Here is a 9051-nt window from a genome sequence, read left to right as displayed (position 1 = left end):
CCATCCCCCCTCTTCCTCACCCTCCACTTTGGAAAAGATGCAGAAAACGTGGATTTTTTGTTTTGTTTTGTTTTGTTTTGAAATGCATTTTGCTCTGGAGGAGCCTCCATAGCACGGGGTGCCCCATCCTGGTCCATCACTTGGAGCAAGCAGGGATTTCCAGACACCCATCCCCATCTGTGGGCAGTCTCAGATGGGATCCTGGGATCACCCCACGAGGGTGAGTTCCCATGCCCCAAAAGCACTTATCTCCAGTGATCTACAGATGTCATGATCATACCACAGGAGTGTTGTGCCCCTCATCCCTGGATGCAGATGCCCAAGGTGGCCCCTCCTCTCCCGTCATGGGGAGCAACAGGTCCTCATGTCCTGGCCAGTGGACACCCCGGATGTCCCACTCACCCCAGATAAAAACAACTGACATTCCCAGCTTGCTGTCCCACAGGAAATCACTATCCCTGCCTTGCCAAGCCGATTGAAAGGCGTTGACGAGGCGAGAGGAGCCTCCGTCACAGTTTCCAAGCAGCCAGCCAGCAGATTATAGACTGCAGTGTCACTTGGGTTTGGGTTGTTTTTTTTTTTTTTTTTTTTTTTTTGTTTTTTTGCATTGAAAAAAACCAAGGAGATGAGCCAAAAGGTTTAAGGAGGGGCCTGGGAGCGAGGCCCCGGGTGTGCTGGGCTGCTCCTGGGGCCGGCAAACAAGCGAGGGCTCTGTGTGAGCAGGAGCTGCCCCGGCACCCGCCCCGGCCGCCGGCCACGCGCCGGCCCTGGATGCTTTGGCCCTCTTCCCCTGCTCCTCCAGCTGGAAACACGGCTGCTTTGGCCTCTCCGGTTGCTGTTTCTGGTGTTCAGGGAATTTTCTGGCTGGGGGAGCAGAGCCTGAGGGGATCCCCATCTGCACAGGGGGCTCTCCGAGTGCTTGGGGCTCAGCAAGGCTGTTTTGGGCTCTCCTTTGTGTTTGAACAGACAAAAACTTCTCCCACCTCCTTCCCAGCACGTAGGAGGTTGAAGGAGCCAACTCCAGGGCCATGCAAAGGGAAGTACTCGGGAAGCTCAGCTCAGAGAGAACTCAGAGGCACTGGACCCGAAGGGATTTTGGAGCAGGGAGACGTGTCCTGGCTGTGTGGGAGGGCATGTAAGCTGCTGGGTGGATGCTGCCCTGCCCCAAGGCTCCTACCCCAGCCTGGGGCATCCCCAGCCCTGCATTTTGGGTGTGCAGGAGGAGGTGCAGCGGAGCGTGGGGGTACAAACCCTGAGGGGCTGCAGGGTATCCCACTGCTCTGGCCACAGGAGAGCTCTGAGGCTGAGGAGGGAGCAGAGGAGCAAACCCTGCCTGGGGATAGGGGTGTGGAGCCGGGGAAGGGCTGGATGCTCAACAAGGCTCTATTCAGGCTGCGGTGGGGCAGGTGAGGGGCCAGGGCCGGCTGTGTTTGCAGGGAGGGGACTGGAATTCATTAAAGCAACGCTTTAATGAGCGGAGCGGGTGCCAGGAGAGCCCCGTGCAGACACACGCGCCCCCCCTGAAAGACTCCCTGTGTTCGCAGCCACTTCCCACCCCGGCCACACCGCTTTTCCGACGGTGGAAAAACAGCCGGGGAGTGAAAGCTCCTTGTTGCCCAAACAGCCCCGGGCTTGTGCGGCCACTGGTGCAGCCCAGCCCGCAGGCTGCTCTGCTTCCTGCCCGCATCCCTGTGCCAACAGCGCTGGGGTGCTGCTGGGGTGCCCCAAGGGCCCTGCTGCACTCCTCCGCAGCCTCAGGAGCTGGTTTAGAGGCCCTCTCAGTTGTTTGGGGTTGGTTTCTTATTTAAATAACTTTTAAGGTAGTGAGGTCACCCGTTGCCATCCCCATTGTGCTGCACCTCCACCTGCTGTGCAACCACCAGAGGGGCCGGGGGGCGTGAACACTGGAGAGATGGGGGGATACAAACACTGGAGAGATTGGGGGATGTGAGCACTGGAGAGATGGGGGATGTGAACACTGGAGAGATGGGGGATGTGAACACTGGAGAGATTGGGGGATGTGAACACTGGAGAGATGGGGGATGTGAACACTGGAGAGATGGGGGATGTGAGCACTGGAGAGATTGGGGGATGTGAACACTGGAGAGATGGGGGACGTGAACACTGGAGAGATGGGGGATGTGAACACTGGAGAGATGGGGGACGTGAACACTGGAGAGATTGGGGGATGTGAACACTGGAGAGATGGAGGGATGTGAACACTGGAGAGATTGGGGGATGTGAACACTGGAGAGATGGGGGGATGTGAACACTGGAGAGATTGGGGGATGTGAACACTGGAGAGACTGGGGGACGTGAACACTGGAGAGATGGGGGATGTGAACACTGGAGAGATGGGGGACGTGAACACTGGAGAGATGGGGGATGTGAACACTGGAGAGATTGGGGGACGTGAACACTGGAGAGATTGGGGGACGTGAACACTGGAGAGATGGGGGATGTGAACACTGGAGAGACTGGGGGAGGTGAACACTGGAGAAATTGGGGGATGTGAACACTGGAGAGATGGGGGATGTGAACACTGGAGAGATTGGGGGATGTGAACACTGGAGAGATGGGGGATGTGAACACTGGAGAGATTGGGGGATGTGAGCACTGGAGAGATGGGGGATGTGAACACTGGAGAGATGGAGGGACGTGAACACTGGAGAGATTGGGGGACGTGAACACTGGAGAGACTGGGGGATGTGAACACTGGAGAGATTGGGGGATGTGAACACTGGAGAGATTGGGGGGACATGAATGTGGGAGGGATTTGGGGGGGATGTGAACATGGGAGGGATTGAGGGGATAAAAATACTGGAGGTGTTCAGGGGAATGCCATCACCAGAGGGGCTGTGGTGATGTGAACATCAGATGCAAATACTGGAGGGTTTTGGGGGATGCAAATACTGGGGGCGGGGGCTCGGGGGTGGTTCCCCAGCCCTGGGGATGGTGCTCAGCAGCTTGATCCCCTCCTGTTCCCCCGAAAGTGTGTGCATAAGGCTCCTGTCCCACTCCCAGTGCAAACAGGGCAGGCAGGACCAGTGCCGTGGGTGGTCCTGGGGGCTCAGGTTCCCTTGTCCCCAGCCTGGCTCTCTGATGCCCAGTGGGACCTGTAGCCCCCCGGAGCAGAGCTGGGCTGTGCCCCTGTCTCCATACAGGGTGGAGGAGCCACGGGAGGAAGGGATCCAATGGAGAAAGGCTTCATTATGTTCCACATTCCCTTCGTTTTACGGTGTGGTTTTATTTATGGCCTGGGAAGGAAATGAGCAGCCTGTGAGGAGGTTAAGGCAAACACAGTGGCCCTCGGCTTTGGCTGGGACTTTGCTGGGAGGAGGGGGAGCTGGGGGGACAAACGGGGGGCTGCGGCATTCCGACATGCCCTGCGACCCGAGCTGAGCACCCATCTGGGTCTCCACAGCAAAGAAATCCCAGTGCAATAGAGTTGAGCTGGGTTTAATCTGCAACAAGTACATTCAAACCCAGTGGGGACCTTGGACTCACACCACAGTCCCCTTGTGCCTGTCCCAGAAAAGCTTGGGGTTCTGTCTCAAGACTTATGACATGGGGTGTCATAGCACAGATCCATCCCTGCTGTGACAGCTCCTGGCACTCAGGAGGACTTTTCCTTTTATCCCCAGTCCCAGTGATTCCAGTGCCTGCTGCTCCCACATCCTGAGCCTGGGCTGTGCATGCTTTTCCAACCCCAGCAATGGGAACGAGCGCTCTGCTTCTCGCCTCCTACCCTCCCTCTGGCCCTCCCTCACGGCCGGGCTCCCAGGGACCGGCGCTTTCCAGGAGCGCTGGCCAGCAGAGATTGCTGGAAAGCAGCACCCACAAAACCACCAGAAAAGCTGTGGTCGGTCACCTTCCCAGCTCTGCCGACCACCAGAAGTGCCATCACCTTTGTTCCAGGCGTGGGAGGAGAGTCCTGGCCCGGGGTGCTTTGCTTCGCCCCCATCCCACCCCGGTGGCCTCTGGCTGCACCACGCTGCTTTGAACCTTTCCTCCTGTGTTTATTCATTCAGTTCCTCTCCTCCGTTCCCCAGCCAGCTGCTCTCCGCTCGCCTTCCCCAGCCTCCTGCCTGACAGCTTTGGGGAAAAACAGCCTTTTTACAGCCCACGGGCTCCGGGGTCAGGGGAAAACATGAAAACACTCCCCCTATTATTCTGTGCGGTCTGGGACGGGGCTGGTTGTACCCTCCCATGTCCCCAGCCCCTGCCCAGCGCCTGTGCCTGCTCCTGCCTGCCTTCCCTATCCTCATGGAGCAGCATGAGGAGCTGTGATAGCTGGAGGCCATAAAGCAGGGTACAGGAGGCTTGGCAGTAGCTCCAGAGCTCCATCGCTTATCCAGCGTGGTTTTACGATGATTCAAGCACAGCCCTAAAGCTGATGGTATTTCCTGAGCTCTCCTGCCCAGCCAGATGCAGAGCTATGGAGGGGAGGCCAAGGAGCTGGGAGCCAGCCTGAAACCCCCCACAAAGGTCACACTGCTTTTGGGAAAAGCTGGGGGGATGCGCCCTGGGAGTGAGCACCCCCAAATCCTGGCACGAGCAGGAGCAGGGATGAAGAGATTTTTACGATGTGTGGCTCAATGGCTCCGGAGGGACTTAAGGAATAAGCCCAAACTGGAAGCAGTGTTTGGAGTCTTTGCTCTGGGAAGTGAAGCGGGGAGAGAAAGTGGGAGGATTTGGGGAAGCGAGAGGCTCAATGGGGCTTTTGTGCCGTCCCCTGCAGCGTGACTCAGGCTCACTCAGGCTCCCGCTGCCAAAAGTCGGCCTGGAAATATTGTATCAGCCCCAGAGGACGTGGTTTCCAAACCATTCGAAGTCGGGTTTTGTTCTATTTTTTCTTCCCTTTTCTCTCTCCCAAGCCCTCTTCCCCTGTCTCACAGGCTGGCAGGTTTTCCAGCTCCACCCTGCACATCCTGGCACCCGCTGCCACTGTGTTCCCTACCCCAGCTGCTTCCCACCCAGTGAAGGAAAAGCTGCAGAAGGGCATGTGGTGGCACACGAGGGGACAATCCCAGCCAGCCCCATGCTGAAGATCTTGGAGGAGCGGGGCACCTGGGCGCACATCCCACCTGCAGATCCCTGAATCCCATCCCTGCCTGTCCAACAGAGCCAGTGCCTGTTCCCAAAACTCATCCTCAGACACGATGAGGAGGACTGGAGGAGCCAGGCCAGGGGATGCTCACAGACATGCCTGGAACAGCTCGGTGTTACCAGAGAGATCCTCGCCTGGTGTCAACAAACAGCCCGGCAGCCGGAGAGGGGCCCGGCTCCAGCCGCCCCGGCTCTGATGGTTCCCAGCCTCGCTGGTGTCAAGTGGCTCCTGACGTGCCAGGATGGGGGCAGTTATCAGCCAAAATTGTGGTGGGAGAATGAGCACGAGCAGGGATGTTGAAACCTTGCCGGAAGATACCTCCTTTGCCTTAATTGCAGCATCCAGAAGGCAGGGATGAGGAAATGTTTTAACAGAGTTTTAAAAGTGCAGTTGCGGTGTAAAATGTGTGAATCGGGGTGATTCAGCTTTCCTTGTGCTAGTAAGGCAGCACCCGCAGCACCCTGCGCCTCACAGGGCACCAGGATGAGGTTTTAGTGATGTTGAATGTTGTGAGAGGCAGAGAAAAGTGTGTCCACGGTCTCAGATGGGGGTTTGCAGTGTGGATGAGGGAAAGAGAGGATATTTTTGCTCCTCTGGAGCTGACATGCTAAATTGTCTGCAAATAAAATTATTATTTTCTTTTTTCCCCCTCTTTCTAGAGCTGAAAGCCTCCTCTCTCCTCTCCTCTCCTCTCCTCTCCTCTCCTCTCCTCTCCTCTCCTCTCCTCTCCTCTCCTCTCCTCTCCTCTCCTCTCCTCTCCTCTCCTCTCCTCTCCTCTCCTCTCCTCTCCTCTCCTCTCCTCTCCTCTCCTCTCCTCTCCTCTCCTCTCCTCTCCTCTCCTCTCCTCTCCTCTCCTCTCCTCTCCTCTCCTCTCCTCTCCTCTCCTCTCCTCTCCTCCCCCCCTCCTATCCTTCCAGAGGTCTCCCCCCCACTCCTGCTATCCCCTGACTTTTCCATCCATGAGAAACACCCTCCAGAGTGATGTTTATATAGAAAATAAATGCCTGCTCTATTTGTAGCCCCGGGGGGAGGCACGGCTGGCGGGCGGGGGGGTTGTGGGGGTGTGGAAGCGGGTGCTCACATCCCCTCCCAGGGCTGCAGGGCTTTCTCAGCCACATCTACCTCGGGCCAAGACTTCCCTCTCTTCTCCCAAGCTCCCAGAGGAAATGACCCTGGTGGGCTCAGAAATTTCTGTGGGATGGGATGCTGAAAACTTTGAAGCCCAGCTGGAAGGTGGGAAAGGGAATGGGAAATTCTCTTTCTGCCAGTGCTGGAACAAGTCTTGGGTATTGAGATGGTGGAGGATGGGGAGCATCCGCTAACACGGCTGGGGATGGCACCACAAGCAGTTTTGGTGACTCCAAACCCTCCCTCCCTGGCCTGCCTGCAGCAAAGAGGAAAAACAACTTCCAGAAAGCCAGAATTTGGGCAAAAGTAGCAGCAGGGAATCACAGGGCTGTCCCATGCTGACTCACAGCTCCTTCCCCAGCCAGTGAGTCACGGTGATGGATGAATTTTGCCTCTCCATCTCCTTGTCTGGGAGGCATAGCCACCCCCAAACCATGCTGTTTGCCCCATGACTTTTTCCACTCCCGGCAATTTTTGGCAGTACCTGCCCTTCCCCGGGCTGCTTTCTGTCTGTCCTTCTGTCCGTCTGTCAGGCAGCCAAGCACAGCCCTGGGCACAGGGCAGATCCCAGAGGATCTGCCCGGAGCCATGCGCAATGGGTGACACACCCCGGGGGAAGAAGGATGGAAAATGGGAATTTATCACCCTCTTGGATCCACAGCTCAGGGCACAAACATCACGCTGGTGCCAGCTGAGAGGCCCTGTTTGGTCCGTCCCGAGGGTGAAGGCCTATGGGTGACAAATCAGGCAGCAAACCTGGTGTTGGGAAGAGCTACAGCAGTCCTGTTCCTATGGATTTTAGCGTGGCTTTGTAGAATCCAATGCTGCCCTGACTCTCAGCCCTGAAGGTTTTCTAACTTGACAGAATGTATTTGGAATATACTTTATAGAATATAGTAATATTCCATCAATACAACAAACTAAAAGCTATCCTCATATAACAATATCTACCAATATTCTGCTGTATTGGTCAGTAGAACATAAAACCTCCCTTGTTTACCTCAGAAAAGGTCTGAGGGGTGTCCCATCCCCATGCAGCATAGCAGTGTCCACCCAGACACAGGGAGACAGCTCAGGGAAGGGCTGGTTTGGGAATGAGGGAGCTCTGATGGACACCTTCCTTCCTCTGTGTCTCCAGGGGGTTTAGAGTCACAGTGTGGTGGCAAATGAGGCTTGGGACGCCCGGCTGCGAGCTGGCAAGGGCACAGGAGTTTGTAGGAGTCTCCCAGCCAAAGGCTGGGGGTGATGCTCACACTCAGTGAAGCTGGCTTCCCAAAAAGGGAAAACAAACCGAGCCCAGCACCTGGAAAGGGCCACGGGAGCAGCCCAGGGGAGCAGAGGCTGGGCTGGGCCAACGCCTGTTGAACAGTCTGTGCTTTGAGCTTTATTTAGGCACGCAGACTCCCGCCTCCCAGGCCCTGTTCCTGTCCAGCCTTCGACCTGACGTGAGCTCCTCGGGGTGAGCTTAACCCTGTCCTGCAATCCTGCAGGAATGTGCTTATTATATATTTGCCCACAGCCCTCTGTTGCTAAATATAAGAGTGAGACAAGAATATTCCTCCCCGATTCCCACGATACCAGTTTGCGTTCTCCCCCCTTTTCAGCATTTTTTCCTGTTCTTTCCCATCAGCTGGAAACTTTTCCAGCTGCTTTGAGCTGTGACCTTAAAACATGTGGCACGATCATAAAAAAGAAAGTTTGAATAAATCAGTCACATTTCCAAAAGTGGAGGAAAGGAAGAGCCGAGGTGGCTCCACAGAGCTGAGAAACCTGGAGAAAGCAGAAGGAATCCTGGATGGATGCCCCAGGGCAGACACTGCTCCCTGTCTATAGGCAGGCATCCTGGACAAGCCAGTATCTCACCTGCTTCCCCAGGACCCTGGCACTGCTTCTGGGGTCCACCTAAACTTTGGAGGACGTCACATTTTTGGCACTCGCTGAAATCTTGGGGTGAAGGCTGCTCGGTTAGTTTCCACATCAAATTCTCTCTTCTGCCCTCATTCCAAACCTCCAGTAACAGGGATTTTGGGATGGGTAAGCCCAGCCTGTGGGTGACCTCACTGGGAACCAGGCTGTTGAAAAACAGTTTACTAAAGCTTCACACTCTGATGTCAAGAGGACAAGTTTTACAAGTGTTTTTTCTTTTTGGTATAATCCTGTATTTGATGAAGTGCATGATGACTCTTCCCATGCTGGAGCGGGCAGGAAGCCCTGCGTTGCTGAACCTGAGCTTGGAGGGAACACAAAACACAGGCTTCACCCCCCAAAAGCTCTGCCCCATGCTCAGCATGCTGCTCCTGGCTCTCCCTGCTGGAGACCCAGGGATGTCCCACGGCAGGCAGCCCATGGGAACAGCTGGAATGAGTGCTGCTGGTCTCAGCAGGGATGTTCTCACCTGCAGGGAGCTTGTGGGAAGCTGCTGCCCAGACCCAGGGGCACAGCTGGCACATCTGTTTCAGCCCAGTGCAGAAACAGTCCCCAATATTAGAAAATGGGTGTAAACCCTCTTTTCTTCCCCAGGCCCGCGTGTTGACACCGGGGAGATGCCCACTGATCCCCAGAGCTGTGTTACAGCCCTGGGGGGAGTCACCCAGGGGAGTCTCAGGGTGTTGGCAGGTGTCAATGAAAGCCATGGGGGTTTGGGGGTTTGTTGGGGGTTTCTCCAGCCCTTTCACCATCAAAAAGTTTGGGACTGCCAGGGCGGCCTTCAGACTCACCCTGGACACCACGTGGGGAAATCCCATCCTGGGATGGAAAGGTCAGGGCTGGGAGGAAGCAGGCCACTCTGTTCATTAACAAAAGGGATTTTTTTT

The sequence above is a fragment of the Cinclus cinclus genome, chromosome 13 (genome assembly GCF_963662255.1).
Source record: "Cinclus cinclus chromosome 13, bCinCin1.1, whole genome shotgun sequence".
In the NCBI taxonomy this organism is placed as follows: Eukaryota; Metazoa; Chordata; class Aves; order Passeriformes; family Cinclidae; genus Cinclus; species Cinclus cinclus.
The sequence above is the reverse complement of the archived record's forward strand: the minus strand, read 5'-3'. Positions refer to the sequence as shown.